General features: G+C 36.7%; 1 protein-coding gene across 2 annotated transcripts in view; it reads right to left on the reverse strand.

Annotated features, from left to right (window-relative positions):
- Positions 1-27694, reverse strand: part of REV3L (REV3 like, DNA directed polymerase zeta catalytic subunit) — a 199266-nt gene that overhangs the window by 166541 nt on the left and 5031 nt on the right. Inside the window, exon 3 of one of the 2 annotated variants that reach the window (XM_007451748.1) lies at positions 21906-22033. The exons of the other annotated variant lie outside the window; for it this stretch is intronic. The gene's annotated coding sequence lies outside the window, so the exon portion shown is untranslated. The remainder of the gene's footprint in view (positions 1-21905; positions 22034-27694) is intronic. 2 annotated transcript variants of the gene reach the window in all.

Raw genomic sequence — 27694 nt, forward strand, 5'->3', positions numbered from 1 at the left:
ACCGCAAAAAAAAAAAATAATAATAATAATAAACCTATTACACATTAACACGAATAACATTTCATTTTGTTTTCCAAAAGAAAAAAATTAGTGCAAAGACAAATTGCTTTACATTTTTGTAAATCTCTCTTATGTCTGGCTTACTAAGAGAAAGCTGGGTTCTCATATCTGCTTCTCCTCAATCTGTTGCTTATACTGTTTTGGCTGGGAAAGACAACCAACCAGTCTGTGTTATGTGGATGCTGATACAAGAAACCTAAGATACCACCCCGAGTGGAATGACTAAGTATAAAAAGGGGGAAAGGATAGTATTGGCTCTGTAAATCTTAAAAGAGTACTCAAGAGTGGAATGAGGTATTAAACATCCTAGTCATCTCACAAGAGAAAGAGCCAGAAAAGTGATTTGTTCATTAAATTTATCCCACATGGGTTACAGGAGAACTTCAGAAAGGAGATAGAATCATTAAGAGTTCCCATATAAAATAATATAGATTCACAACCCTACATGAAGAGTATGGAAATGCCTTGGGCCTGAGCTGGGAGTTTGGGAAGTTCTAAGTGTAAGAAACCATTCTCCAAAGGACACAGAGAAAAGGGGAGCAGGGCCAAGCAATGGAATAATGGGGCAGGGGGACCAGAGCAGAAGGAAAACAATATTTTTAATGGGCAAAGGATTTGAATAGATAATTCACCAAAGAAGATATGTCAAGGGCAAATAAGCACATTAAAAGATGTTCAATACCCTTTGTCCTTAGAAATGAAAACTGAAACAACACTGAGATATCATTATACTCCAACTATAAAGAACTCAATTTTAAAAAGACTAAACCAGAACCAAATGTTGATGAGAGTATGGAGAAAATGGACCTCCCAAACACTGCTGGAGGTAATGCAAAATGATATAGCTACTTCAGAAAAGAGTTTGGTGGTTTCTTATGAAGTAAACTTATGACCCAGCAATCCCACTCCTAAGCATTTATAAGAGAAATGAAAATATATATTCATACAAAGACTTGTACGTGAGTGTTCACAGCATCTTTATTCATAATAGACCAACATGGAAACAACCTCCACGTGTCCAGCTCCCAGTGAATGGTATATCCATATAATGTAATATGACTCAGCAATATAAAGGAACACACTACTGATACATGCAACAATGTGGATGAAGACACAAATGACTACATACTGTATGACTGCATTTATACGAAATTCTAGAAAAGGCAAAACTATAGTAATTAGACCAGTGGTTGCTGGAGGTGGGGAGGAAAAAAACCCACTTAGGATACTGCCAAGGTACTCAATGCGTCACTTGACAATCATCCTGGACTTGAGCAGGAAAACAATTCCAAGTAGAGGAAAAAGACCCTTTGACCTTACCAAGTCTGAAATTCCACAATGCAATACTACCTCTGTTTCACCAATATATACTGGTTAGTGGCAGGTGACAGCCCCTTCAATTTTAATTTCTATTTTAATATTTTCTTTAAATATGTGATTTTTTAAAGGTAGATACTATGTTTCCCCCCTTTACTTTATAAATTATGTTGATTTGTTATGGATTTTCCTATGAGCTTTCTCTGACTGTGTCTTTTTTTTTTTTTTTTTGCGGTACGCAGGCCTCTCTCACTGTTGTGGCCTCCCCTGCTGTGGAGCACAGGCTCCGGACACACAGGCTCATGGGCCCAGCAGCTCCGCGGCACATGGGATCCTCCCGGACCGGGGCACGAACCCATGTCCCCTGGATCGGCAGGCAGACTCTCAACCACTCACTGCGTCACCAGGGAAGCCCCTCCTATGGGCTTTCTCTGTACATCAATTTCAAACATCTTTAAAATCAAATACTACCACGTAAAAAGAAAACAATTAACAACGAAACTAAACAACATTAGAAACAGCAGAGAAGAAAGTTGAGTAAATAGGTCAAGGTCTTTACCTTCATGAGGTGGTTTTGTTTCTTTTTTGGTTTTGGTGCCACAACATATACAAAATTTACCATCTTAATCCTTTCTGAGTATACAATTCAATGGTATGAAGTACATTCACACTGTTGTGTAACCATTACCACCATCCATCTCTAGAACATTTCTTTCCATCATCCCAAACTGAAACTCTGCACCCATTAAACAAGTTCCCATTTCCCATTTTCCCCCTGCCCCTGGTAACCACTAATCTACTTTCCTTCTCTATGAATCTGACTATTCTAGATACCCCATATAAGTGGAATCATACAATATTTGTCCTTCCACTATGAGTTTTTTCTACTAATTTTTATTGCATGTCTAGGCAACAAGAACTAAGGACACAAAGACTGGCAGCATACTGCTGTACCCTCATGAAACTTACACTCTAAATAGGGAAGCCAGACAAGTCAATATGATAACTGCTCTAACAGAGATACAAGTACAATGACAGCACAAAGGAGCAATCAACTCTGAGTTGACTGAAGTCAAGAGAGCTTCACAATAGAGGTGATATCTCAGGACAGTTTTGAAATATGAAGAATTCACTGAATGGACATGGTCATTCCAGTCAACAAAAACATTCTATGAGGGACAAAAAATTATGCCAGGCACTCCACACCCAGAAGAGCCAGAGTTCCTGCTTTCCTTAAGGTAAAAGCAAATGCAGAGCCATGAAATATGCATCTGAGCAAGGGTCAGCAGTTCAAACTGAAGAGCAAAGTGCTTGGGGAGGAAGATGAGGTTGCAAAGGCACTCAGGTGTCAGATCATGGAAAAGGCTTATGTCATCCATAGTTTTACTGAATACTGCAGGCCAATTTGACAGCTTCAGAGTATATAACAATCAGCGGTGGCTCTTGCTAGTATACACTCCTAGGATAAACCCAAAGGTTTTTATTTCATATGCCTGGGGTGGACCCCAGAAATTTACTTTTAATAAGTACACCAAGTGATTCTAAAGCAGTTATACCCATGGACTACTTCTGGGGAAATACCTCTGTAGAATATGGGAAGCTAGTGATGGCTTCAAACAGGATAATAATGTGAATAATTTATATGTTTGGGTTTATTAGTTTTCTCCCTAACTATAAAGTGCTTTTATTCAAAACATATAAAAAAACACAAAAAAGAAAAACATTACTCAATTCTACCACCTAGAAATAAACAGTTCATACTCTGGTGTTATTTGTTTTTCTCTGTGTTTACAGTATATACATTTTTTAAGACTTTATTGAATTTGTTACAATATCGCTTCTGTTTCATGTTTTGGTATTTTGGCCACAGGCACATGGGATCTTAGCTCCCTGACCCGGGATCAAACCCACACCCCCTGCATTGGAAGGCAAAGTCTTAATCACTGGACCGCCAGGGAAGTCCCTACATTATATACATTTTTAAACAGAAGGATCATACTGTACAAACTACTTTTTTTTTTTTTTTTTTTTTTTTTTGCGGTACGCGGGCCCCCCACTGCCGTGGCCTCTCCCGTTGAGGAGCACAGGCTCTGGACGTGCAGGCTCAGTGACCATGGCTCACGGGCCCAGCCGCTCCGCGGCATGTGGGATCCCCCCAGACTGGGGCACAAACCCGTGTCCCCTGCATCGGCAGGCAGACTCCCGACCACTGTGCCACCAGGGAAGCCCTGTACAAACTACTTTGAAGCCTATTTTCTTCACTTAGTCATGCAAGTGGACATTTCTCCCTTCTATTCTTTCTTAGTAAGATTTTTTGATGACTGTATAGCAGACCATAGGTACCATATAGGTGTAACTATCCCTTATTTTTAAACATTTAGGTTATTAGCTGTTTTTCACCTATTTTCCTGTACCACTGTCAATGTCAACATTTGGATGGTATCTGGGTTTAAGAAAGATCACATTAGTGACCTTATAAGGACTAGATGTGAAAAAAGGTGAAGTTAGGGGACTTCCCTGGTGGCGCAGTGGTTAAGAATCCACCTGCCAATGGAGGGGACACAGGTTTGATCCCTGGTTCAGGAAGATCTCACATGCTGTGGAGCAACTAAGCCCGTGCGCCACAACTACTGAACCTGCGCTCTAGAGCCCACAAGCCACAACTACTGAGCCCGCATGCTGCAACTAACTACTGGAGCCCGTGCACTCTAGGGCCTGCGTGCCACAACCACTGAAGCCCATGCACCTAGAGCCCGTGCTCTGCAACAAGAGAAGCCACCACAATGAGAAGCCCACGCACCTCAATGAAGAAAAGCCCCCGCTCACCGCAACTAGAGAAAGCCCGCGCACAGCAACGCAGACCCAATGCAGCCAAAAAATTAAAATAAACAAATAAAGGTGAAGTTAAAGGCAAGGTGAGAGGCTATTATGATGATCCAAGCAAAAAATAATGAGTCCTCAATTAAAGTAGTAACAACAGAAATGGACAGAGAATGGATGTGAAAGTCCATAATCTACAATACATGTAAGGGTTTGCCACCTGTTTAAGATAATATACAGATACTTCTTTTCTTCAGTAAATATTTAGCAAAGCCCTATAATGTATCAAAGAATAATTATGGAGAAAAGAACGTATTAGGATTTTAAAAAAATCACCATACATGTTTCACTTTTCTTTTGTGTATACATATATCAATATGCGTAGATCAGATTTCCAACTGCATTTAAGTAATTCAGAGTATTCCTTTTTATCGGAGGAAAAACAATTCCATGTTCCAGTTCTACAACTGCAAAAGTAGAGCCAGAAAACATCACAGTTGTCAGCAAAAGCCTAACCCTCTGTTACTGAGTCTATGGTGGGGCTACAGTGGGAATTTAACATAGTAAACAAGAAACTGCCCATGATGAAGTTTACTCCAATTTTTTAAAAGAATCTGTATATACTGGGGCTTTCTGCCAAAAAAGAAAATTCTTCCTGCATTTGGCTCCTTGTCCTTTTATGTGACTATTCTCCAATATCAAATTAGAGATATCCTCATTTCAAAATCTGCCAGCTACTGGGACATGGGTCAAACAAAACACTTTTCCTCTCTGAAAAAGTAAAATTTATCAATGACAAGAAATCTTATTATGTAAAGCTTAGATCACACAAAAATGCTTACAATGAACTAGTTCATTGCCCCCAAACAACTTTTGTAAAGATACTAATACCCATTCCACACTATTAAGCTCCAGGTTTCAAATGTAAGGTTGTTTTATGATTAAACTTTTAGACGCTTGAAGCAGACATATCCGAAGACTCTTTTTTTTTTTTTTTTGGGAAAGTCTGACATACCTCAGTGGATGTAAAGGAAAAAAATTAGAAGCATCTCTTGCTTTCTTCTAAGATAGTATTCCTTTTTATTCATCTACCTTATAATATAAAAAGAAACTACATAAGTCTCATCTATTACTTTTGATAATTCAAAGCAACTTGATCTACTCAAAATATTTTTTACTCTTTGAAATTTCCAAGCTTTAAATTTGTTTTACTTAAACTAATTGTTTTATTAATTTTTAATGATCTTGAAAAATCTCTCCTTTAAAAGGTATCCCATTTATACCTCCAAACCACTTTCTCAAATAACAGGTTAAAAAAAACAAAACAAAATAATCCTGAATTCTTACTTATACTGTAACTAATGTCTAAGTAATTCTATACAGTCCTAGGAGAGTAAAATAAACATATCTGGGTCTAGCTACTTGGTAATACGTAATATTATTTTCTTATTCCAAATTAAATATGTAAAGTTATAAAAACAACTGAAACATAATTCAGAATGAAAATCCAATGAGTTTCAAGTGATTAACATAGAAAAATAAGAATATGTTTTGGCATATAAAACTAAAACATACCTTACTTCATAAGTTACTGGAATTATTACATTATATTCTATCTTCACAATAGCAACAGTTCTGGACCATATCTCATAGTACACAAATCAAATCAGACTGGTTTTAGTTGAGACAAAAATTATTACAAGTTTATATTTTACTAATAATCTGAAAGATCTCAGGACATGACAAAAAGTATATGCCTCTATAGCATAACTTCACATTCTGACATATCAATACTTAAGGAATATCAACAACAACTATTATCATGAAGGAAATCTCCCTAAAGATAAATTTCATCATATTGGGTGGGAGGGCTGGGAAGAGTGGGAAAAAAACAGAAAAATCCCAGAACAAATTACACAAGAGCTATGAGACAGTATCTTATGATCCAACACACATATAATTGAAATCACACACAAAAAAGAGACAGAGAGCAGGTTAAAAAAAAAAAAGATAACGGCTGAGATATTCCAAATTAAATAATAGAAAACCACAGCACCAAGAAGTTCAGAGAACACCAAACAAAACAAGACACATCATGTTCAAAGGTAAAGACACACCATATCCAAAGACAGAGAAAATCTTAAAGACAGACCAAGAAAAAGAAAAAAGAAGACATTTATTATAGAGAATCAAAGAATTACAGCAAAACCACACAAGCCAGACAACACAGTGACATCTTTTTTTGTTGTTTTTTGCTGCACCACGAGGCTTGCGGGGATTTTTAATTCCCCAACCAGGGATCGAACCCAGGCCCTGGCAGTGAAAGTGCCAAGTCCTACCCACTTGAATGCAAGGGAATTCCCTAGAGTGACATCTTTTAAGTGCTAAAAGAAAAGAAAATGGCAATCTACAATTCCATACTCAGCAAAAGTATTTTATTAAAATGAAGGAAAAATAAAGTCTCTTTCAGAAAATAAAAAAACTGAGTAATTCACTACCACCAGACTTGTCCTACAATAAATAATAAAGTTCTTCAGGCAGATGGAATATGATAGCAGACAGAAACTTAGATCCATAAAGAAATCAACAGCACTAGAAATGACATAAATGAAAGTAAATATAAAACCTCATTTTTATCTTATTTGTAATTTCTCTGAAAGATGACTGTCTAAAGCAAAAAACAGAAGTAATCTATTGTGTGCTAATAGCACATATAAAAGTGAAATGTATGACAACAAATGCACAAAGCATGAGCAGGAAGAATTTGGAGGAAACAGCTGTAAAGCTGTTATAGTATATATACAACTATGTACTAGTATGTAATAGAAGACTTGATTAGTTACAAATATATTTTACAAACTCTAAAACTACTAATTTCAAAAAGAGATATAAATAAATGAGCAGGTAATAGAGAGAAAGGGAATAATAAAAATATCCAGGTAATGCAAAAGAGGAAAAAAGCAAAGAACAGATAGAATAACAGAAAACAGCTAGCATGAGAAGAACTACAACCCTGCAGCCTGTGGAACAAAAACCACATTCACAGAAAGATAGACAAGAGGAAAAGGCAGAGGGCTATGTACCAGATGAAGGAACAAGATAAAACCCCAGGAAAACAGCTAAATGAAGTGGAGATAGCCAACCTTCCAGAAAAGGAATTCAAAATAAAGATAGTAAAGATGACGCAGGACCTTGGAAAAAGAACGGAGGCAAAGATTGAGAAAATGCAAGAAATGTTTAACAAAGACCTAGAAGAATTAAAGAACAAACAAACTGAGATGAACAATACAATAACTGAAATGAAAACTACACTAGAAGGAATCAATACCAGAATAACTGAGGCAGAATGAACAGATAAGTGACCTCGAAGACAGAATGGTGGAATTCACTGCCGTGGAAGAGAAAAAAGAAAAAAGAAAGAAAAGAAATAAAGACAGCCTAAAAGACCTCTGGGACAACATTAAATGCAACAATATTCACATTATAGGGGTCCCAGAAGGAAAACAGAGGGAGAGAAAGGACCCAGGAAAATATTTGGAGAGACTATAGCCAAAAACTTCCCTAACATGGGAAAGGAAATAGCCACCCAAGTCCAGGAAGCGCAGAGAGTCCCATACAGGATAAACCCAAGGAGAAACACACCAAGACACATAGTAATCAAACTGGCAAAAATTAAAGACAAAGAAAAATTACTGAAAGCAGCAAGGGGAAATGACAAATAACATACAAGGGAACTCCCATAAGGTTAACAGCTGATTTCTCAGCAGAAACTCTACAAGCCAGAAGGGAGTGGCATGACATATTTAAAGTGATGAAAGGGAAGAACCTACAACCAAGATTACTCTACCCAGCAAGGATCTCATTCATATTCAATGGAGAAATCAAACGCTTCATAGACAAGCAAAAGCTAAGAGAATTCAGCACCACCAAACCAGCTCTACAACAAATGCTAAAGGAACTTCTCTAAGTGGAAAACAAGAGAAGAAAAGGACCTACCAAAAAAACCCCAAAACAATTAAGAAAATGGTCATAGGAACATACATATCGATAATTACCTTAAACATGAATGGATTAAATGCTCCAACCAAAAGACACAGGCCCGCTGAATAGATACAAAAACAAGATCCATATATGTGCTGTCTACAACAGACCCACTTCAGACCTAGAGGACAAACAGACTGAAAGTGAGGGGATGGAAAAAGATATTCCATGCAAATGGAAATCAAAAGAAAGCTGGAGTAGCAATACTCATATCAGATAAAATAGACTTTAAAATAAAGAATGTTACAAGAGACAGGAAGGGCACTACATAATGATCAAGGGATCAATCCAAGAAGAACATATAACAATTATAAACATATATGCACCAAACATAGGAACACCTCATACATAAGGCAACTGCCAACAGCTATAAAAGAGGAAATCGACAGTAACACAGTAATAGTGGGGGACTTTAACACCTCATTTACACCAAAAGACAGATCATCTAAACAGAAAATTAATAAGGAAACACAAGCTTTAAATGACACAACAGACCAGATAGATTTAATTGATATTTATGGGACATTCCATCCAAAAACAGCAGATTACACTTTCTTCTCAAGTGTGCACAGAAAATTCTCCAGGATAGATCACATCTTGGGTCACAAATCAAGCCTAGGTAAATTTAAGAAAATTGAAATCATATCAAGCATCTTTTCTGACCACAATGCTATGAGATTAGAAATCAATTACACTGAAAAAAAGGTAAAAACAAACACATGGAGGCTAAACAATGTTACTAAATAACCAAGTGATCACTGAGGAAATCAAAAAATACCTAGAGACAGATGACAAAGAAAACATGATGATCCAAAACCTATGGGATGCAGCAAAAACAGTTCTAAAAGGGAAGTTTATAGCAATACAAGCCTACCTCAAGAAACAAGAAACATCTCAAATAAACAATCTAACCTTACACCTAAAGGAACCAGAGAAAGAAGAACAAAAAAACCAAAAGTTAGCAGAAGGAAAGAAATCATAAAGATCAGAGCAGAAATAAATGAAATAAAAACAAAGAAAACGACAGCAAAGATCAATAAAACTAAAACCTAGTTCTTTGAGAAGATAAACAAAACTGATAAACCATCAGCCAGACTCATCAAGAAAAGAGGGAGAGGACTCAAATCAATAAAATTAGAAATGAAAAAGGAGAAGTTACAACAGACACCCCAGAAATACAAAGCATCCTAAGAGACTACTACAAGCAACTCTATGCCAATAAAATGGACAACCTGGAAGAAATGGACAAATTCTTAGAAAGGTATAATCTTCCAAGACTGAACCAGGAAGAAACAGAAAATATGAACAGACCAATCACAAGTAATGAAATTGAAACTGTGATTAAAAATCTTCCAACAAACCAAAGTCCAGGACCAGATGGCTTCACAGGTGAATTCTATCAAACATCTAGAGAAGAGCTAACACCCATCCTTCTCAAACTCTTCCAAAAAATTGCAGAGGAAGGAACACTCCCAAACTCATTCTATGAGGCCACCATCATCCTGATATCAAAACCAAACAAAGATACTACAAAAAAAAGAAAATTACAGACCAATATCACTGATAAATATAGATGCAAAAATCCTCAACAGGACTTCCCTGGTGGTACAGTGGCTGACAGTCCGCCTGCCGATGCAGGGGAAACAGGTTCGTGCCCCGGTCCGGGAAGATCCCACATGCTGCGGAGCGGCTGCACCCGTGAGCCATGGCCGCTGCGCCTGTGCGTCCGGAGCCTGTGCTCCACAAACGGGAGAGGCCACAACAGTGAGAGGCCCGCGTACCGCAAAAGTAAATAAATAAATAAATAAATAAAAATACTCAACAAAATACTATCAAACAGAATCCAACAACACATTAAAAGGCTCATACACCATGATCAAGTGGGATTTATCCCAGGGATGCAAGGATTCTTCAATATACGTAAATAATCAATGTGATACACCATATTAACAAATTGAAGAATAAAAACCATATGATCATCTCAATAGAGGCAAAAAAGCTTTTGACAAAATTCAACACCCATTTATGATAAAAACTCTCCAGAAAGTGGGTACTGAGGGAACCTACCTCAACATAATAAAGGCCATATATGACAAACCCACAGCAAACATCATTCTCAATGGTGAAAAACTGAAAGCATTTCCTCTAAGATCAGGTACAAGACAAGGATGTCCACTCTCACCACTATCATTCAACATATTTTTGGAAGTTTTAGCCACAGCAATCAGAGAAGAAAAAGAAATAAAAGAATACAAATTGGAAAAGAAGAAGTAAAACTGTCACTGTTTGCAGATGACATGATAGTATACATAGAGAATCCTAAAGATGCCACCAGAAAACTACTAGAGCTCATCAATGAATGTGGTAAAGTTTCAGGGTACAAAATTAATGCACGTAAATCTCTTGCATTCCTATACATGAATGATGAAAAATCTGAAAGAGAAATTAAGGAAACACTCCCATTTACCATTGCAAAAAAAAGAATAAAATACCTAGGAATAAACCTACCTAGGGAGACAAAAGACCTGTATGCAGAAAACTATAAGACACTGATGAAAGAAATTAAAAAGATGATACCAACAGACGGAGAGATATACCATGTTCTTGGATTGGAACAATCAATATTGTGAAAGTGACTCTACTACCCAAAGCAATCTACAGATTCAATGCAATCCCTATCAAATTACCAATGGCATTTTTTACAGAACTAGAACAAAAAATCTTAAAATTTGTATGGAGACACAAAAGACCCTGAACAGCCAAAGCAGTCTTGAGGGAAAAAAGTGGAGCTGGATGAATCAGACTCCCTGACTTCAGACTACACTACAAAGCTACAGTAATCAAGACAATATGGTGCTGGCACAAAAACAGAAACATAGATCAACGGAACAAGATAGAAAGCCCAGCGATAAACCCAGGCACCTATGGTCAACTAATCTATGCTAAAGGAGGCAATGATATACAATGGTGAAAAGACAGTCTCTTCAATAAGTGGTGCTGGGAAAACTGGACAGCTACATGTAAAAGAATGAAATTAGAACACTCCCTAACACCATACACAAAAATAAACTCAAAATGGATTAGAGACCTAAATGTAAGACCAGACACTATAAAACTCTTACAGGAAAACACAGAAAGAACACTCTTTGACATAAATCACTGCAAGATCTTTTTTGATCCACCTCCTACAATAATGGAAATAAAAACAAAAATAAACAAATGGGACCTAATGAAACTTCAAAGCTTTTGCACAGCAAAGGAAACCATAAAGATGACGAAAAGACAACCCTCAGAATGGGAGAAAATATTTGCAAACAAATCAACGGACAAAGGATTAATCGCCCAAATATATAAACAGCTCATGCAGCTCAATATTAAAAAAACAAACAACCCAATCCAAAAATGGGCAGAAGACCTAAATAGACATTTCTCTAAAGAAGACACACAGATGGCCAAGAAGCACATGAAACACTGCTCAACGTCAGTAATCATTAGAGAAATGTAAATCAAAACTACAATGAGGTATCACCTCACACCAGTTAGAATGGGCATCATCAGAAAATCTACAGACAACAAATGCTGGAGAGGGTGTGGAGAAAAGGGAACCCTCTTGCACTGTTGGTGGGAATGTAAATTGATACAGCCACTATGGAGAACAGTATGGAGGTTCCTTAAAAAACTAAAAATAGAATGGGCATATACCCAGTGAAAACCAGAATTCAAAAAGATACATGCACCCCAATGTTCATTGCAGCACTATTTACAGTAGCCAGGACATGGAAGCAACCTAAATGCCCATCGACAGACTAATGGATAAAGATGTGGTACATATATATTCAATGGAATATTACTCAGCCCTAAAAAGAAATGAACTTGGGTCATTTAGAGACGTGGATGGATCTAGAGACTGTCATACAGAGTGAAGTAAGTCAGAAAGAGAATAAAAAATATCGTATATTAATGCATATATGTGGAACCTAGGAAAGTGGTACATACGAACTGGTTTGCAGGGCAGAAACTGAGACACAGATGTAAAGAACAAAGGTATGGACACCAAGAGGGGAAAGTGGTAGGGGATGCGGGTGATGGTGTGATGATTTGGGAGATTGGGATTGACATGTATACGCTGATGTGTATAAAATGGATGACTAATAAGAATTAAAAAGAAAAAGAAAACAGCTGGCACAGTGACAGAGTTTAGTCCAACCATATTATTAATTACATTAAATGTAAAAAACCTAAACACATCAATTAAAAGACAGAGACTGTCAGACTAGGTAAACAAGTAAGCCCAACTATATACTATCTACAAGAAACCCATTTTAAATATAAAACCAGAAGTAGGTTGAAAGTAAAAGGATGGAAAAAGATATGTTAGGAGACAGTTCTCCATGGGTCTGTACTGTGGTAGGTGTCTTTGAATCTACTCCTCAGTACTTGACCTGCAACTATCTCCCAACTGCAATTACTCCTTATTAGTAGTGAATAAAGTGGAAAGTCAGGAATCTGTCTAATGCCAGCATCTATGAAATTTGTGGCAAGTTAACTTGTTAGCTTGCAAGAACATAAAAATCTCAGACCCTTCACAATTCTTGACATGATATACCATGTTAAAAGCTAATTAAAAGAAAGCTGGAGTAGCTATATTAATAACGGACAAGGAAGACTTTCAGAATAAGGAATATTACCAGGGATTAAGAAGCCATTTCACCAAGAAGACATAATAATCCTAAATATGTAAGAACCCAACAAAAGCTTCAAAATACTTTAAGCAAAAACTGATAGAACTGAAAGAGAAACAGGCAAATCCACAAGTTGGAGACTTTAACATTCCTCTTAATGTATGATACGACAAGCAGATGATAAACATACAGAAAAATTCAACCTTACTAGTGAGAGAAAATATACAAACTCACAATGAGAGAGATCATTTACACTTAAAAGAATTCATTTAAAACTTAAGTTTGACAAATCTAAGTGTTGGTGAAGATGGAGAACATCAGAAACTCTCATACATTGCTGGTGGGCATATAAGTTGATAGAACCACTCTGGAAAACAATTTGGCATTACCCAATAAAATAGAGACGTACACATCATACCACGGCAATTCCACCCCTAGTACAGCCATGATAAATTCTTATACACATGCTCTAGAAGACACGTACAACAGTTTTCATAACAGCATTGTTAGTAACTGGGGATTAAAAAAAAAAAAAGACCAGGAAACAACTCAGATATTCACAGATAGGAGAATGAATAAATAAAATTGTGATATACTCATATAACACAATACTATTCAGCAGTAAAAAGGAATGAACTACAGCTATATAATTCAACATAGGTGATTCCCTAAAACATAATGTTAGGTTGGGGCAAGGGGAAATCACAGAAGAACAGACACACATAAATAACTCTAAAAAGATAAAACCAAATAATATATTGTTTAGGGATATTTACAAATGAGGTAAAACTATAAAGAAAAACAAGGAAATGATTAACCAAAATTAGATAAGAGAGGAGGAGGCAATCAGAGACTTCAAAGATATTTGTAATGTTTATTCTGGGTAGTAAACAGATTTTTTTATATTCCTTACCCTATACATATTACAGATATTCTCATATTTATTATATATTTATAATTTAAAATTCTTACTAAGAATAAGTAATAAATACAGCTTCACTCAGCAAATACTGAAAACAAAAAAAAAAAAAGTTAAATAAAATCACCAAATACAAGAACAACACCCCTGTTGTTCCTAGACACTGAGATGCACATGACCCAAAGAGGCCACACTAGATACTGGTTATACTTAGCAAGATATAAAACAACATGCCAGCAAGGCAGTGTCAGGTAGTTATTCTTCAGTAGGAGTCTTCACAGCAATTCAGGGAGTACTCTCTTTGGCCCCCCAGGTGGCAGGTCAGGTAAAAGAGAATGAGATCACAAGGACCGGTGTAGTAACTACCTTAGCTTGGAAGTACCGAATAGTAACCACCAACTCCAGTCCTGAAGACATAGATTACCAGCCTCACAATAGACTCGCTCAACTATAAGAGTTATCACACCCATGAAAGCCCAAAGCTGTTGCCTCCCACTGGTATTTACAGTTTATTCACAGTCCTCCCAGTCCATATGTACTTTACTAATCATGATTCATTATTACCAAAAGCAAAGGTGCTTGGTTACACAACTGACATTCTATCTCTATCAGGTTTCTAGGTGAATAAAGCTAGAGAGTTAACCCAAGACCAAAACAGTCCAGGGGAAAAAAAGCTATTAATTCTTTACTCACAAGAAGTGAGGAGATTAAATTTAGAATGGCACTAAGCTAAACATTTATTTATATATTTCACTGAATCTAAAATGCCAATGATTATAAGACATTTTTTTGTACTACTAAGAAAGAATATGCTTCCAATTAAATATGGTGCGTCACTGATGGTAGGACCCATCCCAATTACTGAGATGTAAAATTGGTGGGGGGGGGGGCGGGATAAACATCTTAGAATCTATGAAATACAAAATAACTCTTCTAATTTTTCACTAAAATATTTAAGATATACAGCACTATTCTCTACCTCGGAAATATAATCTGCTCAAACAGAAACCAGTTCCCTACTAAAATCTTTCTAAAATATGTAAGGTTGTATTTTCTCGCTCAATACCAAGGTTATATTTTCTCACTCAATACCTCTCTTTGTTCATCTATTCTAAAAACACAACTCCCAGTACCAACAAAACTGATGGAGCATAGCTCTCTCCATTCTGGAGGTTAAATGAGCTTCCCTCACTGATAAAAACCACCAGAAGTCCTAAGGGCCTTTACGGCCTGGAGACTTTCATGTAATGCTCTGGAGAAAAGAAAGATAGACAGACAGACAGACAGAAAGAGAAGACAAAAAAACAGACAGAAAGAAAGATCCTCAGGTTATCCGGGAATAACTCTGCTCCCACATGACAGACTGTGCAGTCAGAATGTGGGAAAACTCTTAAACCTCAATCCAGTAGGGACATACTAAATGAATGTTTTCATCTAAGTGGGCTGTGCTCAATTATTAGCTCTGTATATCTGGCAAGGCAATTCTATCAGTTTATAAGCAAAAATGAAGATAATCAATTGGACTTTCCATACTCTGCCTACTTGCAAACATCAGGAGTGGATAAATAGCCTCTTGTTCATAGAAGGATAAACTTGGGGCCTATACAAACATTCAGCACATCTTCTTAAAATGCCAAATAAAAGAATCTGTGATAATTTACATTAGGAAACAGAAGAAATGTAGACAGTATCTGCTGTGTTCTTGATAAGACACAAGAAAATACAGTTTCTGTGAAAGATCTTTTATAAGGAAAGATGATCAGTTACAAAAGGAAGGAATAGGGGCTTCCCTGGTAGCGCAGTGGTTGAGAATCTGCCTGCTAATGCAGGGGACACGGGTTCGAGCCCTGGTCTAGGAGGATCCCACATGCCGTGGAGCAACTGGGCCCATGAGTCACAACTACTGAGCCTGCGCGTCTGGAGCCTGTGCTCCGCAACAAGAGAGGCCGCGATAGTGAGAGGCCCGCGCACCGCAATGAAGAGGGGCCCTGCTTGCCACAACTAGAGAAAGCCCTCGAACAGAAACGAAGACCCAGCCCAGCAAAAATAAATAATTTAATAAACTCCTACCCCCAACATATTCTTTTAAAAAAAGGAAGGAATAAAAACACAATAGAGATACGCAGACTAAGATATAAATGGCACTCTAAGAGATAAGGAAAAGGAAGGAAATATAAACAACAAAATTAAAATCCATACTGGAGACGAGAAAGAATAGAATCTGTATTACAGGAAAATATATCAGTAATGTAAGAAGAAGAAAACAAAAAGGATCACCAAGAACGTGAAAGGGCAAAGTAAAAAATAAGAGGGAAGACAGGTATAAAAAAGAAATGCAAACCAATCCACAAATAACAGGTATTTCATTAATTTAAAAACAAAATAGCATAACAAATGGAATGAAAGCAATAATCAAAGGCATAATAGGAGAACTATCCTAAAATAAAAAACACCAGGGCTTCCCTGGTGGCACAGTGGTTGCGAGTCTGCCTGCCGATGCAGGGGACACGGGTAATTCACTTTTCTAGTAATTCATTTTTAATGTATTTTAAAGAGGTATCAGAAAAAATTGATTCTTCACCACAATTAGTTTGAAAAGTACTGCTATAAAAGACCTATCAGGGCTTCCCTGGTGGCGCAGTGGTTGAGAGTCCACCTGCCAATGCAGGGGACACGGGTTCATGCCCTGGTCTGGGAAGATCCCACATGCCGCAGAGGGGCTGGGCCCGTGAGCCATGGCCGCTGAGCCTGCGCGTCTGGAGCCTGTGCTCCGCGACGGGAGAGACCACAACAGTGAGAGGCCCGCGTACCGCACAAAAAAAAAAAGACCTATCAGTTATAAAGCTTTATGTGCCAATAACACAACATCAAAATATACAAAAGTTAAAACAATCAGAGATGCACAGCGAAAGTGAAGAACAAAATAAAGTGGGAAAGTCTCATTCCATGACAGATTAGATTAAAAATAAGTAGAGAATGAAAACAAATGATGAAAAAAAAAAAGAAAACAAATTATGAAATGTCACATTTCCTTCAGGAAGTCATCTATTATAAGATGTACCATCAGTTTAATACTAGCCTTTCAGGAGAAAAAAATTACTGTGCTAAATGTACACATTGTGAGATGTATTACAACCTCAGAAATATTAGAGTTTTTTTAAAAGAATCAATCAAGGAAATAATAGTATGTCAACAATTTGGTAACAAATAAATAGAAAAACGTAATTGTCAATGAAACATTATAAAGACACTGATGATATAACAGACCCTAAAGAATACCTTGACAGCTTTGAAAAATTAAAAACCATGTAAAGCATGGCAAAAAAGGGTTTTCTACTATTCCTCACTATGAATCACTTAGGGATTCCTGTCTGGTTTTGCTTTTTTTGATGCTGCTGGGTAAAATGATTATGAAGAAAGGGTTTGCCAACTTTAAAAACTTTTGAGAACTACATTAAATGACTTAAAACATGCTAATCTCTTTAGCCTTGCAGTTCTCTATTCCATTTTTATATAGAACTCAAGGGAAGAAGTCAAAGTATTTTATAATGTCAGATGCTGCATATATCATAGATGCCTCTGCTATCCTCTTCCTACCTCGTTACAATCTTATTAAAAATGTAGGATATTATTTGGGTAATGGGTAGCATTATTGCTTTCTCAAAAAAGGTCACAGTCTGTCTTTCTTCTTTGTGGCCCACTGGAAAAACAACAGCCAAATGTAGCCACACTAATATAGCTATATGGTTGATTAGGTAAAGGCTGGCTAAAGAGATAAAGGGTTATACGAGAGCACTGCTTGAAACACTAACACTATATATGTGTGTATATACTGTACACATTACACACACACACAAACACATACACACAATGCACACTGAACTAGATAACACTCAAAGCAACATTATTAACAATTTATTCTAAGTAACAGAAATGTATTTTCCACCTATGCTCTACAGTCAATCATCTAAAAATTACCCCCCAAAGGATGATCCTACTTCTTGGACTGGTCTGTCAAAAGGAGTGGTCTCATGATAGTACCAAACTTAGAAGAGAAAAAAGTATATCAAAGATAGGATCCTTTAGGGTTTCCCTGGTGGCGCAGTGGTTGAGAGTCCACCTGCCGATGCAGGGGACACGGGTTCGTGCTCTGGTCTGGGAAGATCCCACATGCCGCGGAGCGGCTAGACCCGTGAGCCATGGCCGCTGAGCCAGCGCGTCTGGAGCCTGTGCTCCGCAACGGGAGAGGCCACAACAGTGAGAGGCCCGCGTACTGCAAAAAAAACAAAAACAAAGCAAAACAAAACAAAAACAAAAGATAGGATCCTTTTGAAACTTTTCATTTTAAGTCAGGGTTTTGAAAGGTAAGTTCTCTAAATAAGTGTTCTTCCATTCCCAAAGCTAATACTTAAACCTAACCTCACCTAAATGTGTTCTAAAAGCGTCATTTAAGATATAAACTTCGTTATAAAATGAAAAAAATTATTTAAATAAAATGTATTTACCATAAGAATAAAACTAGAAAAAATATTTGCAACTCAATTCACAGATATAGACCAATTTTCCTAATATATGAAGAGCTCCTTGGAATCAGTAAGCAAAAGACCAAGACTCACAACAGAAAAGTGGGTAAAAGATAAACGAGTGGTATCCTGAAAAAGAAATACAAATGGCTCTCAAGTATCTGGAAGGACATCCAATCTCACTCATAATAAAAGAATGCAAATTAAAACCACACTGAGATCCATAATTTTTATCTATTAGATTGGTAAAGATCAAAACATTTGATGAAATGTTGGTGAAAATATGGAAAAAGTCTCATTACTGCTGGTGGGAGTACAGACTGAAACAACCTCTGTATTATAGTTCTTCTTACTGGAAGAAATCCTTGTAAGACATTTAAAAAATGTAGTACATAAGATATGTTCAGGCTGGTGTGAGCTGTTGGTTATTTAAATAAATCTGTTAGTAATTATCTGCTTTTATAGAATACTGTTCATATAATGAAGCAGACAGGTGGACAAGTTTAAGAAACTTTGATGATGAACACAGTAGTATTGCTCCATCTGCTCCTCACCTCATGATGGCCTACTGTGCACTTAGTGGGTGATCAATTAAATCTGCTGGGTGAATGAGACCAGGAATGATGCTGAAGGATGATGAGAATGGAATAAAACAACTGAGAACAAGAAATTAAATTTATCTGAATTGGTAAATAAATTGCTTAAACACTATACTTTTTCAAGAGTAGCGCACTGTACACTGACAAATGTTTCCTGAAAAATGAGTCAGCCAGCAACAGAGGTATAGCAGGTTGTTGCAGTAATGGTCCCCTAATGAGTCACACACTTTTAGGAAATTCCTCCAACACAGACTCTGGGCTTGGCCATGTGATTTGCTTTGGCCCATCAGACAAAATATATTGGGCTTGCCTTCACTTGCTGCTCCTACAAACCCTACTACTGCCTCCACATGAAGGCTAGCCTGCTGGAGACACATGGCTCTCCGCCACCCCAGTACCAATATCCAGACATAGGAGTGAAGCCATTCTAGGCCAACTGGCTTCCAGACGACCTCTCAGCTGATTGCAGCCACATAAGCAAGCCCAGCCAGAAGCAGGAGGAGAAATGCTGAACTGAGCCCTTGCCAGAATCATGGGCTAACAAATGGCTATTGTTTTTCGGTTTTTTTTTTTTTTTTTTTGCGGAACGCGGGCCTCTCACTGTTGTGGCCTCTTCCGCTGCGGAGCACAGGCTCCGGACGCGCAGGCCTAACGGCCACAGCCCACACGCCCAGCCGCTCCGCGTCACGCGGGACCCTCCCGGACTGGGGCACGAACCTGCGTCCCCTGCATCGGCAGGCGGACCCTCAACCACTGCTCCACCAGGGAAGCCCATGGCTATTGTTTTATACACTAAGTTTTGGGGCAGGTTTGTTAAACAAAAATTGATACAAGTGGGGAGGTGAATAGGATTAGTGGCCAAGGAAAATTTTTGTTTTGCCTGTTTCTGCTTTTTTAAATTTCACAATGAGAATATATTCATATATTATTTAATTAACTTATAAAAATATTTTATATCAGATTGATATTATAGTAAAGCCCTACCATCACCTTATAAACACATACACATAAAAATAAAATAATTCAGTTCAAATGGGAACATGAATTTGAGAGGAAACATTAATATTGCTCAGGAAAAAAAGGGTCAGTACAGAGTAGCAGGGTATATTTATTACAAAAACAATGAATAAGAATACATTCATGGTCACTGTGATGTCTCAGTAATGGTTATTATCAGATTCTGGAAGTGTCAGGAGACATACGTCTCAGATTTTGCTTCTCTGCTTCTTCTGTTTAGGCAGGTAATGGCCTAATACATGTTCCCTCATTTTAATTCTCACATGCTATGAGGTAAACATATGCTGAATAACTTCAGGCAAAAGCTAATTAATCTCTTCATGCCTCATTTCCTCAACTGTAAAACGGGGATAGTAGTAACTATTTTATATAGTTGTGAAAATTAAAACACTTAGAATAAGGCACACAGTAAGGGCTCAATAAATGGTCCATAACCTCTGTTAGTAAAATGATGTAACCTTAAAGTCTTTTGACTAACTTGGCTTCTATTTTATAATCACTAAGCAACATCAACCAAAGTGTGATTCATCAAAATTAATTTGAAAATATTTCTAATAACTTCATGAAAATAACCAGAAGACAATGCTATTAAAAAACAAAAGAAAACCTGGGAATATATGTAGAAAAAATATGGTGAAGAAAATTGAAACTCTAGGCAATAATGAATTCATTTGGTCCACATTCCACAATACTAAATGGGTTTAAAAACCAAAGGCTTCAATTTTTGTGTGTGTGTTACTAATTCACAAAAGACAAAAAAAGAAGAGAGCGATAGTTCCCACTGTCACCTTTACTATGATCTCTGGCACACACACACTTCCAACTCATTCTACCATCATTTTAAAAAAAGAAGGCACTACTAATGGCTTTGGAAAATAAGGCTCTTTCACAAGAAATACACTTAACCTAAACGGCAGTATTGGAAAACTGTAGTTACTCCTTGATCAATGGCTTAACACTGCCCTTTTTCAAGGCAAGATCAGGCTTGGATAGTTTTCTGTCTCATGCTCCCTCTCTCTCTCTCTCTCTCTCTCCCTCTCTCTCTCCCTCTCTCTCTCTCTCTCCCCCCCCCCATATATATATACACATCTATCTATATATATACACACACACACACACACACATACATACATATATGTATACATACACACACACACACACACACATCAACAGTTTAAAAAGAACAATCAGGCCTGGGTAGGGTACTTATAAAACATAGCCAGTTTTTTAAAAGTGTTTTAAACGTAATTACCTAGACTTAAGACATATGAGTCAGTGACCAACTGTAAAGAGCCTTACACCACAATGTACAGGTATTTTAGTTTGTCCTATTCTGAGGAATGAATAAATGCTACAAAAATTTCATTTTTCACTTCAATTCAACTCAAACATTTTAAAGAGTCCTTGGTATATAGCAGTAATGTGGCAGATTCTGGAGTTAGAAGGGTTAGAAAGAAAGTAACAGTTATGTTACTATATATGCCAGATATGTGCTGCTTACCATGTTTAATCATAATAATCCAGTGAGGTAGAAATTATTAAAACTCACTTTACAGAGGAGGAAATTAAGGCTCACAGAAATAAAATAACTTATCCAGGGTTTCTTAGCAGCAGAAGGCAGTGTGGAGGGTCCTGGGGTAGGGGTGAGGGGCAGGAGGCACACGAGGGTAGTGCCATATGACTATTCCTACAGACAAACACAACACTCAATGTAGTCAGTCCTTTATCAGCCATGTGAAAAGAGGCTAGGACTGTGGAAGACCAAAGAGGTAATCTTTTGGGAATGGGCAAAGGAGTCACAGAAGGCTTTAAAGTGGTTAATATTTGAGTTGTTACTTTAAGGATGAGTAGATTTATCAACTTCAATGCCAAGGTTCACCCCCACCTCCCCTCATCCCCAATATATTAACCAAAATAAATTACTTACTTGAAATTGAGAAAAACAATTTTGAGAGAAATCTTCCTCAGATATATTATTCCACAGTTTTAAAACAAATAATATGATGACAGTTTAATTTTTAGGTTGCTTTTATGTGGCTTGTCTTGGTTTTTATTCTGAAATGAAATTTAGATTAGTCATTTTCTTGTTCTGAGAAACTAGGAGTATGCCAACATGTTTTAACTTCACATTTTTTCACATATCAACATGTATTCTTACTTACAAACTCTTTCATTTCACCATCCCAAACAAAACCTAATTTAATGTATAAATTACTTTGAAGTATAAATATATATGCAAAATAAGATTATTTCTTTTAATCCTTGTTATACTTCCTTGGTAGTTGTAATAAATGGAAGAAAAATAGAAAACTCTTGTTAAACTGTTATATACTACACAAGCATTTTTGAGGTAACATGCTTTCTTTTATTCTTTGAATCATATATATAGTAAATGCTCTCTTAACCCAAAGAAAATTAAATAACTGTCCCCAAGGAAATTGACCTCAAAATCTTAGTACTTCCCACAGCTGTCATCTAAAAAGAAAACAGAATTGGACCAAAAAAACCCTAAGTTTTCAGAAGACAATTACTGCCTGTTTTTCTCCGAATTTACTTTGCTAGGCATATATTCAATTTCTGCTGCAGAAAACAGTCCAGTTTGCCAATACTAATTAAGCAACAAAATATTTTTCACTTAAAAAAATGAAATACTTAAAAATCTACAGAGAACTGGAAGAAACACAGAAGATCATCTGGAAAACTTAAAAGAAATGACAAAAAAATAAACAAAAAACAAACAAAAAAACCCCACCCAACCACACACCAAAAGGTTACATAGCTGTCACTAAGAGGGCTTTACTTATAATTTGTTTTGGTCTCAAAATGCATCTACTTTATGTCTAGACAGTGAAGTGTTTTTGTTTAAATTGCCTAAGACACCTACTCCTGCCTTATCTGTATCTTATCTGGAAACTATAAGTTAACACAATTTTACCCAAAGTTTAGTGTACCTTAACTCCCATTATTTATTTCCTCTCTTATTTAGCATCACTGTGGTGTTAAAATGGCAGCCAGGTACCAAAGTGACATATACCATCCCATATCCCATATCTTAATAAGTTTCTAAGTATTTCTCTGAAATATCTAAGGCTAATGGCAACATTCTTTGAAGCCTATTTAACCCCAACCTACTTAAACCCCAATCATTTTTCACTCATTTTTAATTGAACAAATTCTAATCCAATCAAAAGCAAGACCATAAAAAGTTTAATTACAGCACCAGAGGAACTTGAAAGGTCTCCTGGTTCATTCCCCTTTGGAAAACTATATACATACAATTCTAGTAACAATTTTTGTTTATATCTGTCCTAAATTCCTCTTGTTATAGTCTAACCTTTATATTATTCTTTAAAAGGAGATAGCTACAGTCATCACAAAACAAATCCTACTATATAACCTAGTCTACAGGAAGAGTCTAGGCACTATCGGACACAGCAGGCCCTCAAAGATTTCTAAACTGTGTACGTGCATTTTTTTTTTCCTCTAAACGTCTGTATGTTCGTCTTTCAATTATAACCAATGCCTTTCCAATTTTCCCTCAGGTCTGGGGAGCCAGTGTGAGGCAGTAAGGGCCGAGTCAAGATCCCCAGTTTTCAGACCCAGCCCCACACCAACCAACTGTAAAGTGGACAAATCCCTGAGCTTATCTACCTAGGTATCAGTTTTCTTTAAATAAAATGAGAGAATTTCACGAGAACAGTGTTTTCCAACCCCTTTCACACTGTAAATAATATTTGTTCAGCACAATGGCCAACAAGAGGGCATTTGGAGGCATCGACATGGTGCTTGATGAAAAAATTTATCACATTTTCTTTATATAATTATGGAAGAAATTTTCTAATTTAAATAAAATTTGTAACAATATGAATGAATTTCAAATCCAACCTTTTTCACATCAGGAGCAATATTTCAAAATAACAATGATGATTTATTTTTTCAGAACATACATGCACTATTAGGCAGTCACCTTGCAACAAGCTAAATGGCACATCAAACAGCTAAGAGAATCCAATACAGGCGAAATTCAGGCGTAGAGCTAGGCCCCCCAGTGCAACATCCCTGCTACCCAGTCCTCTCATCATCAGTGGCTGCACCTTGCACTGGATGACATGCTCCTCAAGCACCCAGAATACAAACTCCAATAACAGCTCCACGATCCTTTCTTGACAAGAGGCGGCTGCATACTCTGGCTGGCTGAAGTAGATTCCAAGTAGTAAAGCACCTTCTTTAATGTACTTAAAATATCAAACACAGCAATACCTGCTAGTTATGCTCATCATGCTCTCTGCTTACAGGAACCCCACACCCTACCTTCAGACCCCACTCCACTAGCGCCCAGAGCCACATAACATCAACTGGAAGCTCTGAATTAGAAGACCTCAAATTAAACAGTAAAATTAAAACCTAAAATTAAACGGTACTGCAGTAATCATTTGACAACTATTTAGGACTACTATGCCCTTTTATTTTTGTTCTTCCTTACCAATTCTTGAAAGCACAACATAACCTAAAAAAATTAACTCTGAACAGGTATCCCATGCACATGGCAAAACACATCCCAAACTTACCAAACAGTAAACTATAAAAAAAATTAGACTCCCACCTTTGTTCTCTAGGCCACCAGTTACCCTCACTGGAGGCAACCACTGTTACAAAACTCTCATGTATCCTTCCAGATATATGTGTACAATATATATACTTATAAATATATATTTATATTTTTATTTACATATATTTATTTATATTTATATATTTTATACATACATATATATTTTTTAAGCCACACAAATGGCAGCATACCACACATGGAGTCTTGCATCTTGCTTTTTTTCCTCTTAATATATCAGACAGGGCACCACAGCAGTACACATAGTGTTGCCTCATTATTTTAAGGACTGCCTAGTATTCCATTGAATAGATATGCCATAATAATACTTAACTACTCCCCTACTGGTTTATGTCTAGGTTGTTTCCAGCCTTTTGCAATGACAAACAATGCTGCCACAAATATTCTTATATGCTCATTTGACACATATATAAAAGCTTTTAGAGGATAAAATCCTTGAATGAAGTTGCCAGATCAAAATATACGTGAAAAAATAAAAAAGAACTAGAAAAAAAAAAAAAGGGAATTCCCTGGCGATCCAGTGGTTAGGACTCTGAGCTTTCACTGCCAGGGGCCCGGGTTCAATCCTTAGTAGGGTAAGTTCCCACAAGCTGCGCGACACGGCCCAAAAAAAAAAAAAAAAAAACACCACTAAAATATACGTGCATTTTTAAATTCGGAAAATGATTTACAAATTGCTTTCCATAGAAAATAAACATTTTATACTCCCAGCAGCAATATATGAGAATGCCCATTTCCCCTTCCTCTCACCCTCCCCAAGTTATACTATGTAATCAATCTTTCCTAATTAGATAGGTGATAAATGGTATGCTGTAGCTTTAATTTACATCTTCATTATAATAAAATTGCACATCTTTTCATATGAATTCTCTTTGCTCACTTTTTCTACTGGGTTGTTTTCTAGGAGCTCTTTGTATATTAAGAGGAAATCAGTCCTTTGTGAAAAGTGTACAAATAATTTTTACTAGTCTACTTCTCTTAACTTTATGATTTTTGTCATTATACAGAATTTTATTTTTACGGTGTAAAATTCAGCAATCTGACTTCAGTTCTGTTTCATACTTTGAAAGGCCTTCACCATTCCTAGATTAAATTAAAATAATTATCCTACGTTTTTTGTTTGTTTTCACATTTAAATCTTCTCACTTATCTGGAAGCCAACACTTTATTAAAGAATTCTTTCCACTACTGACAGGAAAGGTAGCATCCATTATCATACACTAAGTTCTTACATATATTAGAGTCTCTGCTCTGTTTCATTGCTGTCATGTGCCAAAGCCATCCTACTCTGCAAAACATTTTAAAATTAAAATCAGGTTACATATAAATGAGTATAATAAAACTAGAAATTACTGGCTTTCTTTAATATAAGAATCATTTTGCAGTTCCTAAACTGAATTTATATAATCAAGGTTAACACTATCATCATGCAATCATGCATTTTAGTTGATACTTATTTGGGAGCCCAATATCAACCTCAAGTCTTTTTCCCATATTTCTGATAGCTTTTCCTTAATTTTGTATAGTTTCTTTTTCCAAATTATAAAATCAATACATGTTCTCTGAAGAAAATCTGAAAAATACAAAATACACCTCCCAGTGATAACCAACCTTTATATTCTGGTGCATTTTTTCTGCATAAATGACTATTTTGCAAACTGATTTTTTTCATATAATATACTGATAGCATTTTCCCATATTATTATATATTATATTTATATTATAACCATGAAAACATGACTTTAATTACATAAATTCTACTAAATGAATATGCCCAATTTATGTAACCATTTCTCAGTTGTTGAACATTTGGGGCTTTTCCCTGTTATGCCTATCATCTATTGATTAATTCTTGCAACAAATGCTTGAGTTTCAAGCACTGTGGTCAGCACTGTCTGTATAATGGTGAGCAAAAATGAACGCATTACCAGCATTTATGGAGGTTACTGGGAAAAACAAACCATCTCCAATGCATATAAAAATTACAACTATAGCAAGTGTTATGAAGGAGAGTTTATGGAGCTTTGAGAGTCTATGGAAGGCTTCCCTGAGGAATGACAAATTGGAGTTTAGGTGAAGGAAAAGGAAAAACGTTCTAGGCAGAGGGAACAGCAGGTACAAAGGCCTCATTGAGGGAGGAGCATGGTAAGAATAAGGGACTGAAATAAGGTCAATATGGCTGGAACATAAAGAGCAGGGCAAGAAGGACATGGCTCAAGCCATGACTGGATAGAGAGGTAGGGACCTGACTGTGCAAGACCTTGTAAGACATGTAGATGCCACCAAGTAAGACATGTAGCTTTGTCCTTATCCTAAATGCAATGGAAAGCTACTGAAGCATACCAAGTAGTACGGTGATATAATCAGGTTTGCATTTTGAAAAGATCCCTGACTACAGTGTAGAAAACAGATTAGAAGGGAACAGAATAGATTGGGGTAGGCCAAGATTAGGAGGCTGTTTATTGTAAATGCATCCAAAAATGCTAGTAGTTTAGACTAGGGTGGTGATGGATAATGAAAGAAGTAGATGGATTCAAAAGATAATCAGTTTTGCCAAAAGATTTACATTCATAGATTAAAATCCCTAAAACTGGAATTACTGGATCAAAAAACAACATTTCAAGGATTCTGACATGCATTGCCAAGCTGCCCAGCCAAGAGCAGTTTTCTCTCCATTTGTGAATTACCTTGTATCTGTTCCTCAATCAGAATTTTAATATTCTTTTGAAATTGCTTTAAAATGACTTAATCCATACTTCCTTCATGAAGCCTTCCCTGACTCCCCTTTTTGCCTGCTAGGTGGTCAATGAACATGTCCTCTGAGTCCTCACTTTGTCTTACACACATTTCTTTTATATTCCAATTAAACTATGTTTGACTTATGTTTACATGTCTATCATCCCTCCTACACTGTGAGCTTCTGGAGGATAAAAGTTGTTCATAACGACGGCACTTAAAACATAGCTCAATATATATGCAGTAGGTTCTCATTAAGTGTTCACTGAATGAACTGAATCACGTACTACAAGATTCCACTGTGTCCACAGATTTAAGAGGACTCCTGCTTAATAAGCTTCTGATTAACTGAT

Source organism: Lipotes vexillifer, unplaced genomic scaffold (assembly GCF_000442215.2).
Source record: "Lipotes vexillifer unplaced genomic scaffold, Lipotes_vexillifer_v1.1 scaffold1266, whole genome shotgun sequence".
In the NCBI taxonomy this organism is placed as follows: domain Eukaryota; kingdom Metazoa; phylum Chordata; class Mammalia; order Artiodactyla; family Lipotidae; genus Lipotes; species Lipotes vexillifer.